Source organism: Suncus etruscus, chromosome 16 (assembly GCF_024139225.1).
Source record: "Suncus etruscus isolate mSunEtr1 chromosome 16, mSunEtr1.pri.cur, whole genome shotgun sequence".
NCBI classification, from domain to species: Eukaryota; Metazoa; Chordata; class Mammalia; order Eulipotyphla; family Soricidae; genus Suncus; species Suncus etruscus.
The window spans coordinates 75,133,785-75,154,019 of record NC_064863.1 but is presented as its reverse complement, the minus strand read 5'-3'; the positions used below and the strand labels follow the sequence as shown (position 1 = coordinate 75,154,019).

The following is a 20,235-nucleotide window of genomic DNA, read 5'->3' as shown; positions in this document are numbered from 1 at the left end:
TAATAAGACTCACAAAAAGTTAAACATTCAAATATTTGTCAAATCAAATAATTCTTTCCAAAGTAAAACTACCTCTTGTTCAAAAACATTCACATGAAATCTTGTTTTCTGCATATATTGGAATTAGGCAACAATACCGCTCAGATGAAAGAAAAAATAATGAAGATATATTTATCTCAGATATGACTGATAAAATCAATTAAAATGTCTCATAAACATTCCTACTGTCTTTTTCAAGATTGATCTTGATTTAAGCATATTTTAATTTGGAGAGCTTTCAAGACATCATTTCTTGCCTGAAATATCATCATTCCCCATGTATACAGTATAGACAGATACAAACATGTTTCCAGATGGCTTCTGGTGGAATCTTTCCAGGATTTCACTACTCATATTTTTATTTTCTTATCAAAGGTGGAGAAGTGTCAACTTTTAAATTTTCAGGTACATCCTGAAAATATTTTTCCGTGTTGTATGTCCTTTTTCCTTATAATTGAAATTTAGATAAATCGGGCCAAATTCTCCTCCTTCTCCAATTTCCACTGCACACTAGTATATAATTTGAACCACTAATCTAACATGTGAATTTCAGTTGTAATCTGTAAAAAGGGCATATGTTACTGGGCCCCACTTAGTCTCCTAAATTAATAGCGGGTAAAACAGATAAAGAGAAAAAGCTTTGTAAATGGTTGAGTACTGAGTAAATGTACATATGGCTTTTTCCTCCCTTTAATCATCCAGTTAGTAAGAAAACTGATGAACCACCTTCTGTGTTCTCAAGGAAAACCCCATTGGGCTTCACAGTTAGTTTCAAGTGAATTATAAATAGACTTTGAGATTTTATTGAACTGCTGCCCTCCTTGTGGCTGATCTTGATGGCAGGACCACATGGCCAGTCAGCAATGTGAGCAATTTAAGATTCATTTGTTCTCTGAGGCAGAACCAGACCAGCTGAAACCCTGAGAGAAAATGCTCACGTGCTTGACTGCTTTCACCTTTCAGCTGGTGTCCTGGTGTACTTACACTGTTGAGGAGATTTCCAAAGGGGGATTAATGAGGGAGAAAGGTGGGGTATGGAATGCCAAGTTCACTGCCGAGTTAATTGAGTAACAAATATATCTGGGCATTCATGCTTATGTCCCTATGACTGTGTATGCATTATTTAGAGATTAGTTTGTGTAGGGGAAGTGGTAGGAGAGTGGCTCCAGGAGGGAGACCAATGGACTCAAAACCTTTAATAGTGTAGGTGCCTGTTTTATAAGAACAAGTTGAGAAGTTTCATGAACATTATTAGCCCAGTGTAGCTTCAAAAAACCGAGTGGGACATCTGTTATTATTCTCATTTCAGAGACGGGAATAATTAGCACATATTACCAGTGAGTTTAGAGCCTGAATTAAAATAAACATTTACATGATATAGAGTTCCAAATCTGAACTAACTTTGTTACTAAAATTTTTCTGAGAAAGAAAAAATAAGCTTGATTTTTGTTTAGGAGTTGGAGAGATAGTGCAGTTGCTTACAGATAGTACAGTTGCTTGACTTGCAACTTAACCACTGTTCTGGGGTTTGCTTCCTGTCACCCAATATAGTTCTCTAAGCTTGATAAGCAATGATCCTGGAGATCAGAGTCAGGAGTTAATATGATAAATAAGTGTGGCTACCCCAAAATATAAAAAAATAAAGTTTGACACAAACACTGCAGGAAAGGCAAGAATGATAATTACCAGAAAATTTTCTTGAGGAAATTTTGTCGAAAGTTAACTTCTTATTGATTTTTCGTTTTGTTTTGTTTTGTTTTCATTTTTGGGCCACAGCTGGTTGGGCTCAGGGTTTACTCTTGGTTCTGTGCTCAGGAATTACTCCTGATGGGCTTTGAGACCATACTGGTTACTGGGATCAAATCAGGTAGCCGCCTGCAAGGAAGTATTTTACCCACTATATTATCATTGCTAAGGCCCAGGAAAGTTAAGTTTTATGAAGACCATAGATTTTTAGAAGAACCAATTAGGATAATTAATTAATTATTTATTTAATTAATTAATGTTTTATGATACATTTGGTGGTGTTTAGGATTTACTACTGATTCTGTACTCAGGAATCACTCCTGGATGGCTCAGTTGACCATATGGGATACAGTAGATCAAACCCAGGTAAGCCGTATGCAAGGCAAATACCCTACCTGCTATGCTATCTTTCTAGTCTTTCCCAAGTGGTTCTATTTTAATCTCACTTTTTAAGAAAAATCTTTATTTAAGCACCATAATTATAAACATGTTTGTTTTTGGGTTTCAGCCATAAAAAGAATACCCCTCTTCACCAGTGCAGCATTCCCATTACCAATGCCCCTTATCTTTTCCTCCCCTTAATTTCACATTTTAAGTTTGAATATGCATTAAAATGTTTTAAAGAGCAATAGCATCTAAAAGATTTAACCAATTCACATTAAAAACAGACAAGAGTCCTAATCTTTTAGGAATTTTTTCATTGCTACTTTTGCTTGGAAGGAACAATTTACTGCTCATGCAATTCACTTCTCCAAGGACATTACACACATTTAATTAAAGAACAAGTCAAAATCAAAGGTCATTTATTATAAAGCCTATAATGACATGTATAATATCTAGCAAAGTAGAAAAAGTTTGCTTTCTTCCATTCTTAATGTATATTATTTCTGAATAAAATATGGAAAACAACCCCAAAAGTAATAACTTCTTTGAAAATTATAAATGATTGCAGTGATATTTCAAAAACAACTAGTTCCATGGGCAAACTATACAATAAACTCTCTAGTTAGAAATAATAAGAAAAACTTATTATGGGTTTACTTTCTTCAAATTATTATATATGTCATTAAATTGTTTTACTTTTTTCCAAAACCTGCAGCTGATATTTGTCTATGTATAATTTTACAACAGAAAATAAATATATATTTTTAGTCGTGTTTTTGGAGTTTGAGATCTCCTTTCAAAAACATATATTGAAATGAACCTCCTACTGAAGTTTAAAGAAAGAGTACTAACCAAACAGTCTTATGAACATTAAGTAGAAATAAAAAAATGATCAAACTTAAACACCAAATTCAAAGCCAACGACAACAGATTCAATACCCAATTTGCAACATACTAGACACAGAGAGGACCACTTATACTAGCAGCCTGGGGGGTAAAAGAGGGGGATATGGGACTCATGCTGGGAACAGGGGTGGAGGGAGGACAACATCGGTGGTAGGAACGCCCCAATTCAATATCACTTTGTACCTGTGAAAGATTTGTAATCCACCTTGATTAAAATAAAAAATACATTAAAAATTAAAATAAAATAAGAAAAAGAAAGAAGATGGTATCTGGGAGCAGAGATAATATTTGCTGTCAGTGAATAAGGTAAATAAGATGTTTGGAGTTTTTGTCTGGTTTTTGCTTCCTTGCCAACACATGATATCTTCCTGATGTTTCCTGTGAAACTATTTAACTTTGTACAGATATTCAAAGGCCTGAAATCTTAGAATTTTTAAGCGTAGAGTACACTGGGATTCGTGGATAAGTAGAAAAGATTTGTTTCTGTTTTGAGAACTAATGAAAAATGTATTTTCCATACACATTTATTCCTGTTGCTCTCTTTAGTTGGGTATTAAAACAACTCTACATGAAAATAACTATTCACCATGGAAGAACAAAGACAGTGATACACAATAGAGAGAGCCTTAGTGTCTGAAGCACTTAAAGTTTTTTTTTTCATTTCAACCACCTAGTGAGGATAAGAATGTTTAAAAAAATGTATGTAAGCTCTCTAAATCTACATAGTTAACACCATGAAACTGAATGTTTCCAGATCAGTCGTAATTGATTTTTCTTTCAAGCATATTTTTATTGATGGCAATTTTTTCTAGATGCAAAAAAAAGTAGCAATGCTATTTCCAATATAAGGTATAAAGAGTGACTATCCAATTTTATTGAAAGCTTTCTTGAATGCATTCATTCATTCATTTATATTTGAAAAAAAAATCAGGAGTATAAAATTCTTAGTGAACTATCACTTATTTCCTATCATTTGCCAAATTGTTTAATATGATTGACCATATATTTATATTCTCTCTCTCCAATATGAACTATTAATATAAAGATATGGCAGATACCAATTTATTTAGGTATATCACACTATGAAGAATTAGAGTACAACTGAAGGTGTCTTGCAATTGAGGCAACTTATATTCACAGATAAAACATATCTCTTATCAGGGGCTGGAGGGATAGCACAACATTGAGGGCATTTTCTTCGCACATGGTCTATCAGGGTTCAAACCCTGGCATGCCATATGTTCCCTGAGCTTTCCAGGAGTGATTCCTGAGTGCAGAGCAAGGAGTAACCCCTGAGCACTGCTGGTATGTCCTCCAAAACTAAAACAAAGCATGTCTTGTCAAAAGTTACATGAACATTAAATTCCATTTTGTTGTCATTTTAATTTTACTAAAAGGTTTCATCTCATAATTTTTATTCAGTAGTCATATTTGTTTCCCCATTATGGGTTGGCTTCTCCAATTAGTTAACTCAAGGAAATTTATATAGAAATGCAAAAGAAAGTCTTTAGTTTTAATGTGATTATCATTTATATTCATTATTCATTTATATTCATTCATTATTATATATAATTATTATAATTATATATGATTATATCCTTGTGAATGCCAACCCACTGAACTGTGTTTTACCCAGACTTTCTTTTTCTTTCTTTCTTTCTTCTTTCTTTCTTTCTTTCTTTCTTTCTTTCTTTCTTTTCTTTCTTTCTTTCTTTCTTTCTTTCTTTCTTTCTTTCTTTCTTTCTTTCTTTCTTTCTCTTTCTTTTCTTCTTTTCTTTCTTTCTTCTTTCTTCCTTCCTTCCTTCCTTCCTTCCTTCCTTCTCCTTCCTTCCTTTCCTTCTTCTTCTTCCTTCTTTTTCTTCTTTCTTTCTTTCTTTTTTCTTCTTTCTTTCTTTCTTTCTTTCTTTCTTTCTTTCTTTCTTTCTTTCTTCTTTTTCTTTCTTTCTTTTTCTTTCTTTCTTCTCTTCTTTCTTTCCTTTCTTTCCTTTCTTTCTCTTTCTGTCTTTCCTTTCTTTCTTTCTTTTTTTCTTTCTTTCTTTCTTTTTCTTTCTTGTTTCTTTGTTTCTTTCTTTCTTTCTCTCTCTCTCTTTCTTTCTTTCTTTCTTTCTTTCTTTCTTTCTTTCTCTTTGTTCTTTCTTTCTTTCTTTCTTTCTTTCTTTATCTTTCTTTCTTTCTTTCTTTCTTTCTTTCTTTCTCTTTCTTTCTTTCTTTCTTTCTTTCTTTCTTTCTCTTCCTTTATTTCTCTCTCCTCCTCTCTCTCCTCTTCTTTCTTTCTTTCTTTCTTTCTTTCTTTCTTTCTTTCTTTCTTTCTTTCTTTCTTTCTTCTTTCTTTCTTTCTTTCTTTTTTTTGTTTTTGTTTTTTGGGTCACACCCGGCAGCACGTAGGGGTTACTTCTGGCCCTACGCTCAGAAATCGCTCCTGGCAGGCTCAGGGGACCATAAGGGAAGCCAGGATTCGAACCACCATCCTTCTGCATGCAAGGCAAACACCTACCTCCATACTATCTCTCCCTTCTTTCCCCAGACTTTTTAATAGAGATTATGACTATGTGTACTATTCTCATAATAAAATTATCGTTCTCTTTTAAGAAGAAAAATTCTTGGGGCTGGAGAGACAGATCAGGTATTAAGACATTAGTCCCCCCAGTGTTAACAAGCATTATCCATGAGCACCAATTGGTGTGGGCCCTCAAATCCCTTCCTCTAAGAAAAAGAAAAATTCAGAAAAAGGTTCTCAAAGAAAACCCTATTTTTTTTGGATATGAGATGTCTTTGCTTGCTATTTTCTTTTGTTTTCCCTGAGTACATTTTATGAATCCTTATATAAAATACATTATGGCTATTAATATAATACTACTAATAATTATGAAAGCAAGAGGACTTCTAAAAATATTGTGTGAAGGGTAGCAAAAATAATAGAATATATCTCCTGAGGGAAGGAAAAAATACCCTAAGAAAATAAGATAAAGTACATTGATTATATGGGCCCCTACGAGACTCTTTCTTACTTGACAACTAGGAGAACGAAATGTAAATGTTAAGGTGGTGAAAAGGGAAGTATTTGTTGTTGTTAAGATAGATATTATAGTTCCAGATTTGGAGTTACGTTTATCTGATAACTGAAAGGAGTGTGAATAGATTTTTGGAACTTAATGCATATGGTATAAAAATGTAGATACTTGAGTATAAGCTAATCCAAAGTATAAGCTAAGCCCCCCTAATTTTACCCTAAATACTGGGGAACTTATAAAACGAGGTAGAAAATGCAGCTGCACTGGTAATAAAAAAATAACTGTATCCCAAAAAATTACAAAAATTGTTAATATTGTTCAATATTTATCGTATTAAAGAAAAACATGTAAACTAGCAACAATAACTTTAAAAATTTAAACTAAGCACAGAAAACCATAGCCTAACAGGTAATCAACCTAAATGATGAAGGTTAAAATCCTTCAAAACTGGATTCCTCCTCCTCCTCCTCCTCCTCATCTGTTATGTCCAGACAGAGGGAATCAGTATAGACATTGTCATCATCACGGAGTTCAAAGATATCATCATCACTGCTGTCGGTCTCATACAAAGAGCAGAATATTGTGGGTTAAATAGTTCAGTGGCATCCAGTTCAATTCAGCCACTTACCTTTTCAGCCTACCTTCTCAGCCATGACTCATCATGATACTCTTGGTAGTTGTCTAAGTAAAAGAAATCCTTCCATAGTAAACCAGGTGACTTGGGCTTACTGGTCCCTAACTCACACCAAATATTAACAATATGTCAATATTTACTTTCCACTCAATGCTAAAGGACAGCTACTCACTTTAAATATGAGGAAAGGAGAAAGGACTTGGTGAAAGATTCTTCAATGATCTTTCCTTTGACTTCTAGAAATTCAGAGACTCTAGTTTATATGGTGTAAAGAGTCTATTTTCTGTTCATAGATTAATATTTCAAATGAATTGCCCCACCTCTCCTCAAGATCATTTTATTTTTACCTAATCATACTGTCCTGGGGTTCTTTTTTTTTTCATAACAAAAGTAGATAATTACAAATTCACATCACAGACATTTAGACATTTAGAATGCAGAATAAAAATTAGAAAAGTGTTCTCCAAACAAGATAGAAAGAGCTATTAATTATTGTAGGACATTTTTTTCTTGGATTCAATATTCATCATTCACACAATTGAGATCATTACTTTTACTGTCATTTCTGAAAGCTTTAGGGATATTATAAATATAGGCAGAGAGGACAGATATATAGGCAGAGAGGGTGTAATTCCTTAGAAAGCTGGCAAATACAGTTTTCATATCATCCCTGAGACATGCTGAGAAATGCGAATTATTAGGACTAGAAAGTTAGTACAAAAGTAATACTTTTGTCTTACATGCAGTCAATCCAAGTTCAAACCAGCATCAGATATGGTCCCACAAGCCTGCCATGAGTGATCCCTGAGAATAGAGGCAGGAGTAGGGCCTGAAACCACTGGGTCTACTTAGTTTCAGCCCCAAAACAAGACAATAATAAGTGTTGGCTGTATCTGAATGCATACTTCTTTATCTGAGAAACTCAACAAATACCTGTACTGGAGCCAATGGAAAGATTTCAAGAGAAAAGGATAGTAAGTGACTCAAGTTTTCACATCGAACCAGAAAAGATGAACATGACAGAGAAGATAGAGTAGTTGAAAGAGCTAAATGCTCAAAGGTCAAGAGCCTAGTTATCAAATTGGAACTGTAAGGTCTGTAAGGTCACTCATTCTTAGGACATAACATTAAAAAAATGCTTGAATTTCTGCTTGCTAATGACTTTTCTCTAAAAAGATCACACTAAGAAGCATATTTTTGGAATTGGGGTAAACAGCAAGAAAGTTGGAATAGTTTGCCTCTTTCATTACAAGAAGAAATAACAACTATGTAAAATTGTTCAAGTAACTAAAACAATGTGTATTAGAGTTAACAAGGAAGGAAAAAATTTTCTACTCTCAAGAAAGATAGATTCACACTATTTATAAATACCAAAGAGGAAAAAAATGTGGTGGGGAAGACGAAAGGGTGGTGAGTGTGCTTGCAGGGAAAAAGTAGTTGTAGTAAACAGAGCTAGAATACCATTATGATGGTAAAAAGGACCTGGAGAATAATGACATGGCCCAGTTATAGAATAAGTTACTAATGCTCTGGACCCAATACTGGACAAAAATATGAAGACAACATATCTTATTAATAAATTCAATTGGGAGGCCGGAGCTGTGGCGCAAGCCATAGGCTTCTTTGCATGCTAGCCTAGGACAGACCGCGTTCAATCCCCCAGCGTCCCATATGTCCCCCAATACTGGAGCAATTTCTGAAAGCATATCCAGGAGTAACCCTGAGCATCAGTGAGTATGGCCGTAAAACCAAAATAAATAAATAAATAAATAAATCTAATCAGAAGCAATAGAACCATTCACCACCATGATACTAGAGCCCAGATCATTTCAGCCAGGTTGGAATTAAGACCTGAGAATCTTCTTTATAAAATTTTAACAGAACTCCGGTTTTGAGGGGGTGATAAAAATCTGGTGAGGTTAAGCATGATAAAGACAAGGCTGATTTTGATCATTATTTCAACAGACTGAAAACTTGAATTTGAAAAAAAGCAATGGAACTGTTTGGAAATGAATCAGTAGTAAGGTAAATTGCACATCAGTATACATATTAGTATAATTTATAAAAATAAAATGAATAAAAATGAGTGCTTTTCATTGATTTAAAAAAGTAGCTATAATTCTTTCAGAAAAGTGTGTATCTTCTGTTTAATTAATAAAAAGTCACATCTTTTTCTTCCAGTTGGAACATGCTAAGTCTTAGTTGTAAACTTATCTAAGAATAGGAAGAAGTCATAAGTAGGAAAAACTGCCTGTTTTGAGGTAATCATTAGTATTTTCTGGAGGTGATAATGTAGTATGCACTAGGAAGAAATGAGGGGCTCCATTTCTCATGGTGTTTAGGGACCATGCAGTGCTGGTGACTGAATGGGGCCTCCTGAATGCAAAGCATGCACAGTATCCCTTTGTAATATATCCTCAGCCCAAGGTTTCCCTTCATAACTTCATTCTTTATTTTTAATTACTTTATTTGAACACTGTGTGCACAAGGCTATTCATAATATAATTGGGTTTTTCCTCATAGTCATGATTGTTCATGATTGAGTTTCACTCATATAATGTACAACACTTTTCACCGGTGCACATTTCCCACCATCAGTGTTTTCATCCATGTTTTCCTCCTTCCCTCTCCACTGCCTGTCTCTAGGGCAGATACTTTATTTTTTTACACACACTCTTTCTTTATTTTTTTTTAAATACTGTGATTTGCAATGTTGTTACAAAGGGGCATCATTCACATCACTTTATCTCCTTCCAACACTCAATTCTTGTCCAGAACGATCATTTCTAACCCACTAGAATCACTTCATTCTTAAATTATATTACATTTTCAATTTACAGTTGAAAAATTATGTATAGAATTATTCACGTAAAATTTTAGGAAATAATAATTTAATGAAAGATACTGAAAATATTTATTTCTTAATTATCATCCTTATGCTTTTTATCAGATATCAAGGGATTATATAGCAACTTCTCATAAATTTATAATCCAGCTTCCCAATTAATAATTTAAAAATCTCACCAGAAAAAATAATGTTAGGTGATACCTCCCAGATAGTTTGGTCTGGACTGATACCTCTGTGGCTTTCTAATAAAGGTTGTGTGTGTGTGTGTGTGTGTGTGTGTGTGTGTGTGTGTGTGGTGTGTATATGCAGATTTCCCCTTTCAGCATGAACTAAAGCAATCCAACATCACCGTCAAACCCTTGAAAGACAGGGCCCAGCTCCATGACTTAACCTTATCAAACTTGCAAGTCACTTCATGTGTTTGAGATCTATAAATCCTTGACTTCATGGCCATTTGCAATCACCTCAATATTTTTTAGTTTAGTCCAGTCTTATTACAGTAAATCTGATGGGAAAGTTACATAGTAACCCACTTCAGAGATTCTAAACAGTAGCACAGAAGGCTAAACTAGCACCAAACCACATCCTAGTAAAACTTTAGACAGTAACGTTAGTAATACCATGGAGAGCTATAATATTCATTTTATATTGATTTCTGTCAATAAAATTTTATAATTCCAATCGCCTTTGTATTGTAACAAGCAATATGAATTAAATTTGTGCTGCATGGAGGCAGGCTATGGTGGTGTGTGGATGACTATAGATAAAGACAAATGGATAGTCACACAAATGGTGGTATTGTTGTTTGAACATTCAATAGCATGACATTTCAATACATAAATGTATTATGAACAACCTGGTAAATCATGGTGTTATAATACAATTAGAAATAAAAATAAATTAAAAATTAAAAGTCTCTTCTAGAGAAAATGATTATTAAACAGATATTTTATTTCTCTCTGGTCTGTTGGGTTTGCTTTTAAAAGTTCTCCCTCAAACACACAAAAAAGGAGAATATATAATTTTATTTATTTATTTATTTATTTATTTATTTATTTTTTGGTTTTGGGCCACACCCAGCAGTGCTCAGGGGTTACTCCTGGCTCTATGCTCAGAAATCGCCCCTGGCAGCCAAAGGGGACCATATGGGATGCCGGGATTCGAACTACCATCCTTCTGCATAAAAGGAAAATGCCTTACCTCCATGCTATCTCTCAGGGCCCCATGATTTTAAGCATATTGTTCACTATTGCTAAACTCTACAAATGTTATGTATTCGCCAAATAGATCTTTTCAATAGTTATTCTGCTATATAAACAAATGGTTATACAATTTTACAGATTGAAAGAAGTGTTTTATTGTTAAGAGACATGTGCTCCAGTCCCTGAGAGATAACTTCTCTTAGAATCTACTTCAAATCTTTTATCCCAATTTACTCAGATAGACCATGTGAAGTCAATACTGATTATTTTCAAGAGACTGAATTTATTATTCAGAAGTCAGAATTGAAACAAATTCAACTGAACCAACCTGGAAGAAAGTTTATTTCTGCATCTGAAATTTATGTGTGTTGACGAGCCTTAAAAATCTATTCAAATAAATCAGTAAAATAAAGTAGGTTACTACAATGAGATAGCAATAATGCTACTGAAATTAGAGAGTATCTAAAGAAATGATTTGGTCTGGAATCTACAGATTTAGCTCTAGTGTTCTTTGAAGAGTCAACAAAGTTCTTTCTAAAATCATTGAGAAAAGACACTAATTATGAGCACAATTGAGGCTTTCCTTAAATTTCCGTGTTTGGGGCCAGAATGGTAGCACAGTGGTAGAGTGTTTACCTTGCATGCAGCTGAACCAGGACGGATGCAGGTTCAATCCCCAGCATCCCATATGGTCACCTGAGCCAGGAGCAATTTCTGAGCACAGAGCCAGGAGTAACTCCTGAGCGGCACAGCCACAGCGGGTATGCCCCAAATAAACAAAACAAAACAAAACAAAAAGTCCACGTTTTTAAAAAAACTGCTCAAAGATTTGGGCACTGTCAGGTTGTGGTTGACCTCTCCTTGAAGCTCAAAGTTGATCATCAACATGAGTTTTGTGAAGATTGCAAAGTTAATGAATGCTAACAGGCATTAACAAAAGATCAAAGGAAAATTTATCTGAAACTAAGAAAAATTTAATGCTGTAGCACACCTGAGCAAAGCATTTTACATCATAAAGCCTTTGATGCTAAACTTCTACAGCAGGGAAATCATTTGTGATCAAAAAATTCTTTAATAGAATCCCTAGTAAACACAACTGAGAAAAGGATTTTACATTTTTCTATTCCAGATGGTGTCATTTTACAGACTTTCACTCTTGATGTACTCTGTTAATTAAAGTTCTTGCTGCTTGTTAATGGAAGATTTGTGCTGCAAAAATGACCATTGTATGGATATCAGCAAATTTGTCAAAAGGCCCCTCCCTGCTCTGAAGGACTATTTCATTTTAGCTACATTGAATTCTTGCAGGATCTAAATCTCACCTTTGTATATTTAGAAAGTGGCAAAGAGAAGGAGTACCTATGAGAAGCATGAAAACAACAGCTCTCTTTGGTCAAAAGCCAAGTAATAATCAGCAATGACACCATCCGACTAGTTTTAAATGCAAACATATTAAGAAAGTCTGTGTCTATGGCATTTGTTATATTTCTCTAGAAGTATCACCACATACTAATGGATTGGCATTTACATTATAAAGTTGCAGCTCAATGAACCTTTGTCTTATTTTCACTCGTTTTGTCAGCATCTGCTTACAACTAAAATGATAGTCTATTATAATCAGAGGGTGGAGGGAAAAATTGTGAGATGCCAGTTATTTAAAACCCAGAGCAATCAAAGCTATGGAAGAAGGTTGAAGATATAATTCCAGTATATAGTTATTACTGTTACTGATGAAGTACAGATATTCAAAAAAAAGTTACAAATATGAGGAAGAGCTGCTTACAAAGAGGCACAAAATTATTTACAAAAGTTAAGAAAGTCAAACATAAACTAGAATGCCAGTGTTTGCATACCAAACTTATAAAGTTCATCATAACGAACTTTAAAAATACTAATTTTTTTATAAATCTGGTTCTTCCTGTGAATAAAAATTAGTTGCTTGTACTTACTGTAAACATAATATTTCAGAACTAGTAGGAGCTTATTCCTCTAATAAATTTTTGCAAAGAAAACAGATCCACTGCTTCAGAATCAATTTCGTTCTTGGTGAATGTATAATAAATAACACAAAAAAAGTTTTGAAATACCTTTTAAAAAACCAACTTGGGAAAATGGTAAAGGGACATAGTAGCTCTAATTTTTCAAATAAAAAGCACCACACTTCAATATCACGACATAAAAATCTATATGGAAACATAGAAAATCCAGCAAAAAATTTCAAGAAATTAGCAACAAAGTAAATCTATAAAAGTTGCTCCCAATTTGTGTATCACAGTGCTATTTATTCTAGCTTCCTGATGATTTAATTAAAAAGTTATGATACTCCTCTTTCTCCCCTTGCCCCAGTAATGCAGAGCCTGGAAGGGAACAATCAGAGTAAACAAATCAAGTATTATTTTAGTTAAACAACTACCAGAAGTTAAGCACATTTAAAAATAGCCCTAATATTTTGTAGCATTTTGAAAACTCTATAATCATCGAAAGCTCTGCCAGTAAAAGAGGTGAACATACTCATATTCAAATATAAACTCATATTCAAATATAAACCTGTAAAACATGGAAGCAAGACCCAGATGAAGTTGACATATATGAAATACAAAGTATTAAAATAAGAGCTACAGAGTGACCTCTGCTAACATTTTGATATATTGTTTTTCCTTTCACTAAGTTTATAGGACTCATTACTATTTTGCAAATGTAAAAAATAGCTCATGAGTAGCTTTGAATAGCACAAAAAATACCTCATAACTTACATTCATAAACTTTACTAAAAAGTAAAGGCAAGAGTAAGTCAGTCTAAGTCCTGTACCTATGTGGAAGTATACACCCTATGACCCCTTCTTCCCTATACCACCGGGTATAGTCATAAAACAAAAATAGATTTTTTTGAAAGAAATTTAGCCATTTCTTATGACTTGTGCCTCTCTAACTTGTAAAATGGATTCTTCTTGTTTCCAATATAGTAACTTTTAGTGGAGGTGAATACTTGAAAAGTCATTTTTTTCTGCTTGCTTATTTGCTCATTTTTTCAACCATATGCAGGAAAAACTGAAGACTAGTTGGTATTGAGGGTTTCTTTCACACCTTTAGGGCCAATGTGAAGTCAGCCATCAAACACACTCTATGCAAAGCTCAAAACTGAATCTTCTGATCTATCTCTCCAATCTGAAAAGTCAATTAGTTTTTGGTGGTGGTAGGAGGAGTCATATCCATACGTGCTCAGAACTTACTCTGGGCTCTGCATTCAGGAATAATGTCTGGAAGTAGCTTTGAACATGGGTTGGCTGTATACAAATAAATTGCCTTACTGTATTATCTCTCTGCCCCAAGAAAAGTCAGTTTTTAACTCAACACATTGGCTTTTAAATAGATGTAGTTAGTATATGGAAATGATCTTTACTGAGTATACACATAAACTTAATTAGACTTACAACAAGAAAAACTATTAATATGTCCTCAATGTTTAAGTATTTTGATAAAAATCCTTAGAAACCAATAAACTGATAAAAACAGATACTACACTTGATATTAACCAAAAATAGATAAAGATTTGATATCTGCGATATACAAAGTACTCTAACTCCATAAAACCTAAAAACCACATCAACAATGGGGACTGGAAATAGATATTTCTCTGAAGAAGACCAACAGATGGCCAACAGATACATGAAAAAAAATGTTTCTTCATGCACATGAAAAAAAAAATCACTTATCATTAGGTAAATCCAAATCAAGACAACATTGAGATATCATCTTACACCAGTGAGGATCACACATATCAAAAGTAATGGGAACAATCTCTGTTGGCAGGGATGTGGTGAGAAAGGAACTCTCTTCCACTGCAGGTGAAAATGCTGCCCGGCCCAATCCCTATGGAAAACAGTTTGGAGGATTCTCAGTTAACTCAGCATTGAACTGCCCAACAATCCCTATTTTGGGTATCTCTCCCCAGGATAGAAAAACAATTATCTAAAATGATGTATGCATACCACCAAGTTGTCTTGAAACCCTTGGTTTAGATTATAGCAAGGAGAAGGAAAGAAACTGAATAAAGGAAGAGAAACAGAAATATAAAAGGATGGGGCCAGGAATCAAGTGTTCTCAGTGTATTGGTGGATGGGAAAAAAAAAGACAGAACTAAATATCTAAAGAAAGTCAATAACAATGGAATCAAGAGACCAAAACTCAAACAACCTAAACTTTAATTGGGCCTGTGATACTGGCAGCTTGGGGGACAAAGGGTGGTGATTTGGATAAACTCCGGGAACATGGTGGAGTGAAGTGGACATTGGCGGTGAGATTGGTCCTGATTGATTGTATGTCTGAAACCCAAGTATGAAGGACTTTGTAAATCACAATGGTTTCAATAGAATAAAATTAAATTAAATAGAATAAAATTAATAAAAAGAAAAATAATTTCTCTTGGAAGCTATAAAAAAGAATAAGAAACCAATAATCTATGGCTGTAGGATCTTATTCAAACATTGTCAAGTGGATAGTCAATCCATTTCATAATTTTGATTTTTGCAAATTTCATTTATTTCAATATTGTTGTCCCAAATATAAGAGAGATCATTTTGTATCTGTGCCTTTCATTCTAACTGGCATGATATCCTCTAGTTTCATCCATGTTGCCGAAAATTGAATTATTTTATTCTTTCTTAACGTTGTATCGTTAAATGCCCTTTTATATATGAATGTACAAGCTCACTAATTCACCTTCCTAGTGTCATTAGCTTTCCGCATTTATTACTTTCATGGATAATGTGTAAAGATTTTGCATATGAATGTGTAAAGATTTTGTGTGAATGTGTGAAGATTTTGCTACTGTCTTTATTACTAAAATTACAAATAGTTACTAAAAATCTTAAGTGGCCCAAGACATCTCTTTTTACTCTGCCACTTCATTATTTCAATAGTTTTCAGATCTCCTTTTGCATTGGTTTATAAAAAGCAGAGATATCTGCAATAAACTCAAACAATTGAACAAATGGCAGAAATAAGAAAAGAAAAGAGGCATATCCATTGGAGAAAGGGAATGAGACTTAAAGTTTTAGAATGCATAATTTTATCCTCTTTGGTATATACATACAGATTATTTTATTAAACTGTTGAATATGCCTTTATTCTTCACCATGAGGAACAGTGTACTCTCAAGATCTTGGCAAAGATTACACTCTAAATTTTCTTAGTTATTTCTATAAAGTATTGAACAAATCAAAGTATATTTTTCTCAGATGAAAACAATCAATATCCTCTGAAATCTTATTTATGTACCTCTCATTGTTCACTTCTTAATGTTCTATTATCATGCTTATAATGCATGATAAATTTTCTAGAAAGTTCTACTTATTTTGTGTGTTTTGAAGTATGCCATGGATTAAAAAGCAGTACTTAAAAAGACACACATAGGGAGACCAGAGCAATAGCGCAGCGGTAGGGCATTTGCCTTGCATGTGGCTGACCCAGGATGGACTTCGGTTCGATCCCCATTGTCCCTTATGGTCCCACAAGCCAAGAGCGATGCGATTTCTGAGTCACCGGGTGTGGCTCAACTCCCATCCTCTCCAAAGACACACATAGGGACTATTCATTAATTCTTTACAACGTGCATTTGAGCAACTACTTTTTTTTTTTTTTTTTTGGTTTTTCGGGCCACATCCGTTTGATGCTCAGGGGTTACTCCTGGCTAAGCACTCAGAAATTGCCCCTGGCTTGGGGTGACCATATGGGATGCCGGGGGATCAAACTGCGGTTGCGATCTTTCCTTGACTAGCGCTTGCAAGGCAGACACCTTACCTCTAGCGCCACCTCGCCGGCCTCTCAGCAAACTACCTTTATGAGAAAAAAATAGCTTTATCTCACTTCATCACACTTGTTCTAGAAAGATCATAATTTTTAAAACATTGAGAATTTATTTAAAAATGGAATGTGCTGGGAAAGAGTTTAAAATTGCATCAAAAAGAATTTTAAAATAAATAATTACACTATCTTTTATTATTCCATGGAAGATCATTTAAAATTTCTGGAACTTGACATATAATATGGCAGTTAGGTTGCTTTTGTCTTGCATGCAACTAACCGAGGTTCAATTGGCTGGCACACAAAAACTACTCCTGCCAGGATTGATTCTTGAACATAAATCCAGGAGTAATCCCCACGCACTGCTAAATGTGGCCCCAAACAGAAAACTAAAGATACAAAAATATTCTGATAATGCTTTCATATGGAGATTGGAGTGATAGCCTTACATGCAGCTGACCTGAGTTCAATCTCTGACTTCCCATATGGTCTCATGAACCTGCCAGGAGTAATTCCTGAGTGTAGAGCCAGAAGTAACCCCTGAAGTCTGCCAGATGCAACCCAAAAACAAACAAACAAATAAATAAAAATCCTTTCATATATGTGGCTATATATTTTAAATTTAGTATTCTTCCAGTCCCGCTATTTAAAAATCATGATCCCAAATCAAAGCATACATGTCTAAGAAAGAATCATTTAAGATGCAGCAATATACAATGTACTCAACTTCTTTTCCAATATAAATTTCTCATCACAGAAACCAATTGTCAATGTGAAATGTGTTCACAAAATATGATGAGATATTCATTTTAAAATACTTCATATACAAATAGATGAATTAAAGTTATTATCTGAACAAAGTTAAAGCTTTCTGCATTACTTAGCAGATGATTCGCAAATTTTAGCATTTATGACCTCCTAAAAATACAATGTTTTGTTATTTAAAAGATCTATAGTAAGGAGTCAAAGAGATGTACAGTGGACAGGGCACTTGCTTTTCAAGTGGCCAACCTGGGTTCTATCCCCAGCAACCTATGTGGTCCCCTAAACCCTCCAAGTCTAATCCTGATTGCAGAGCCAAGAGTAAGCCTTGGACATTGCCAGATGTGGCCCCCAAATAATAATAATAATAATAATAATAATTTTTAAATACTGTTCTTCTGTAACTTGGAGGTAACACTGTTTCTTTTATGTCTGCCAACTCTCTCTCTTACTGTCTAATTTATGGGTTATCAAAATTATTCCTCCAATTCAACAGTACAGAAATTCTTAGGCACAGAAAAGCTCAATTCTTATATTCTCTCCTGTTTGCTTCAATCTTGAGCCAAATTATATAATGGCAGTGAGTTAAGCAAGTCCAAGTGTTGATGGATGCTATTTGGAGATCTACTTCAGTGGTTCATGACATTGAGTATTACATACTCTCCTATGCTTCAAACTAAATCAACTTTATAATAAAAATTTATAAAATGGGAGATACAACAGTTCTTTGAAATCAAGTAATTCCTAAGAAACAAGAAGATACAAGAAGCAATGATGCTGGGAGGAAAGATACATCAATTGTGTCTTATGTGAATGTCATTTTAAAACACTATCCATAAAATGGCATAAAGCCTCTCAAAATACATTAAGGTACCCACTAAAGTAGGATTGAATCAGAATATATGGCTTATACTGTTAACTCTAGGTACTTTCAAGGAGGAAAACCGCAGTATTTATTTTCACAATGAGTTCTGTCTCTACAAAAGTTATATGGTACTTTTCAGATGAAAAAAGACTTGTCCTTTTAAGTTCATCCCTCACTAATGCATCAAACAGAATAAAGGTATATTCTAGCTTTCTCCTCTATTAAAACACTTTGTTGTTAATGTCAGGGTTACTTTTATTTTTTTTACTCCAACTTAGTTGACCTATTTCATTCCTAACTTTGGCCACAACAAAATCTGGCCAGTGCTAAAATCTCATTACACTAAACAAATCTGTTATTTGCTTTTAACAGATTTTAGTTATAATAAATTCTTACAGAGCAATGATTATGTGGACTGCTACATTTAGTTTTAAACCAGTTTTTCATTTTTTCCAATCTAATTTAAGAGGAATAAAATCATATGTGAAGCAGTCACACTAAACTTGGCTGCAAACAAAAGATGATGACTACAGTGCCTAGGAGAATGCTTATTCATTATTCCCTAGACTAGCATATTTCTCAGTAGAGACAAGAGCATATACTGTAACCATGGAAAATCTGGGAAACTGAAGCTCTTGAAAATGCCATTTATGCTACATCAAACTAGAACCTACTCAGGCAATGTAAATTTTTCCCATATGTGATAACTGCTAGTTGCCCAGCTTCCAATTCTAAGGGAAACACTGTAAATATCCTAAACAATTCGTGTTCTTCTATCAACAGACTGCAGCTTAGAGAGCTCATTAACAAACACCAGAGAGGAGAGGCTGAAGCAATAGTACAGTAGTAGGGCATTTGCCTTGCACGCTGATGACCCAGGGTGGATCAGGGTTCAATCCCTGACATCCGATATGGTCCCCAAGCCTGCCAGGAATGATATCTTTTTTAAAAAAAATCTTTATTTTAACACCTTGATTACAAACATGATTGTGGTTGGGTTTTAGTCATGTAAAAAACATCTCTCTTCACCAGTGCAACATTCCCATCACCAATGTCCCAAATCTCCCTCCTCCCCACCTCACCCCCATCTGTACTCTAGACAGGCTTTCTATTTCTCTCATTCATTCACATTGTTATGATAGTTCTCAATGTAGTTATTTCTCTAACTGCATTCATCACTCTTTGTGGTGAGCTTCATGTCATGAGCTGGACCTTACAGCCCTCATTTCTATAGTCTCTGGGAATTATTACAAAAATGCCTTTTATTTTTCTTAAAACCCATAGATGAGTGAAACTATTCTGCATCTATCTCTTTCCCCCTGACTTATTTTATTCAGCATAATAGATTCCATGTACACCCATGTATAGGAAAATTTCATGACTTCATCTTTCCTGACGGTTGTATAACCAGGAATTATTTCTAAGCACACAGCCAGGAGTAACCATTGAGCGCTGCTGGGTATGGTCCCAAACCAGAAAAAAACAAACAAACAAAAAGAAAACACCATAAAGGTGATATTTAATTACAAAAAAAAACAACAACAAAAATGATAGTCACATGCTTTCAGGAATAATTATTTTAAGACAGTCATTTTGAGGTCACACCCAGGAGCACTCGGGGCTTATTCCTGGTCTGCACTCCAGGATCACTCCTGGCAAGGTTTTGGGGGAGCATAGGAGTTCTGGGTATAGAACACAGATTGGTCACATGCCAAACAAACACATTCTCCTCTATACTATCACTCTGGCTATTTTTGGGTATAAATTAAAATCATTTTTATAATCCAGAATAGGAATATGTCAATAAAATTAAATTACAATGAAAAATTTAGATATAAAAATTAAAGATGCTCAATGAGTGAGATATATAGTACAGGGACTGATCATGCTTTGTATAAAATTTTCTGGTTCAACCCCTAAGACCATATGTTCTCCAATCATTTGCAGTGTAATTGTGAAAACCTGGGTAATACCCAGTGCTTCAGGGACAGAGTAATATTGGAACTTCAGGTTTTCACATTAAGTCACAGATCTGA

General features: G+C 34.3%; 1 protein-coding gene across 3 annotated transcripts in view; it reads right to left on the bottom strand.

Moving 5' to 3' along the window:
- Window positions 1-20,235, bottom strand: part of ARHGAP24 (Rho GTPase activating protein 24) — a 361,899-nt gene that overhangs the window by 158,874 nt on the left and 182,790 nt on the right. The window lies entirely within an intron of this gene.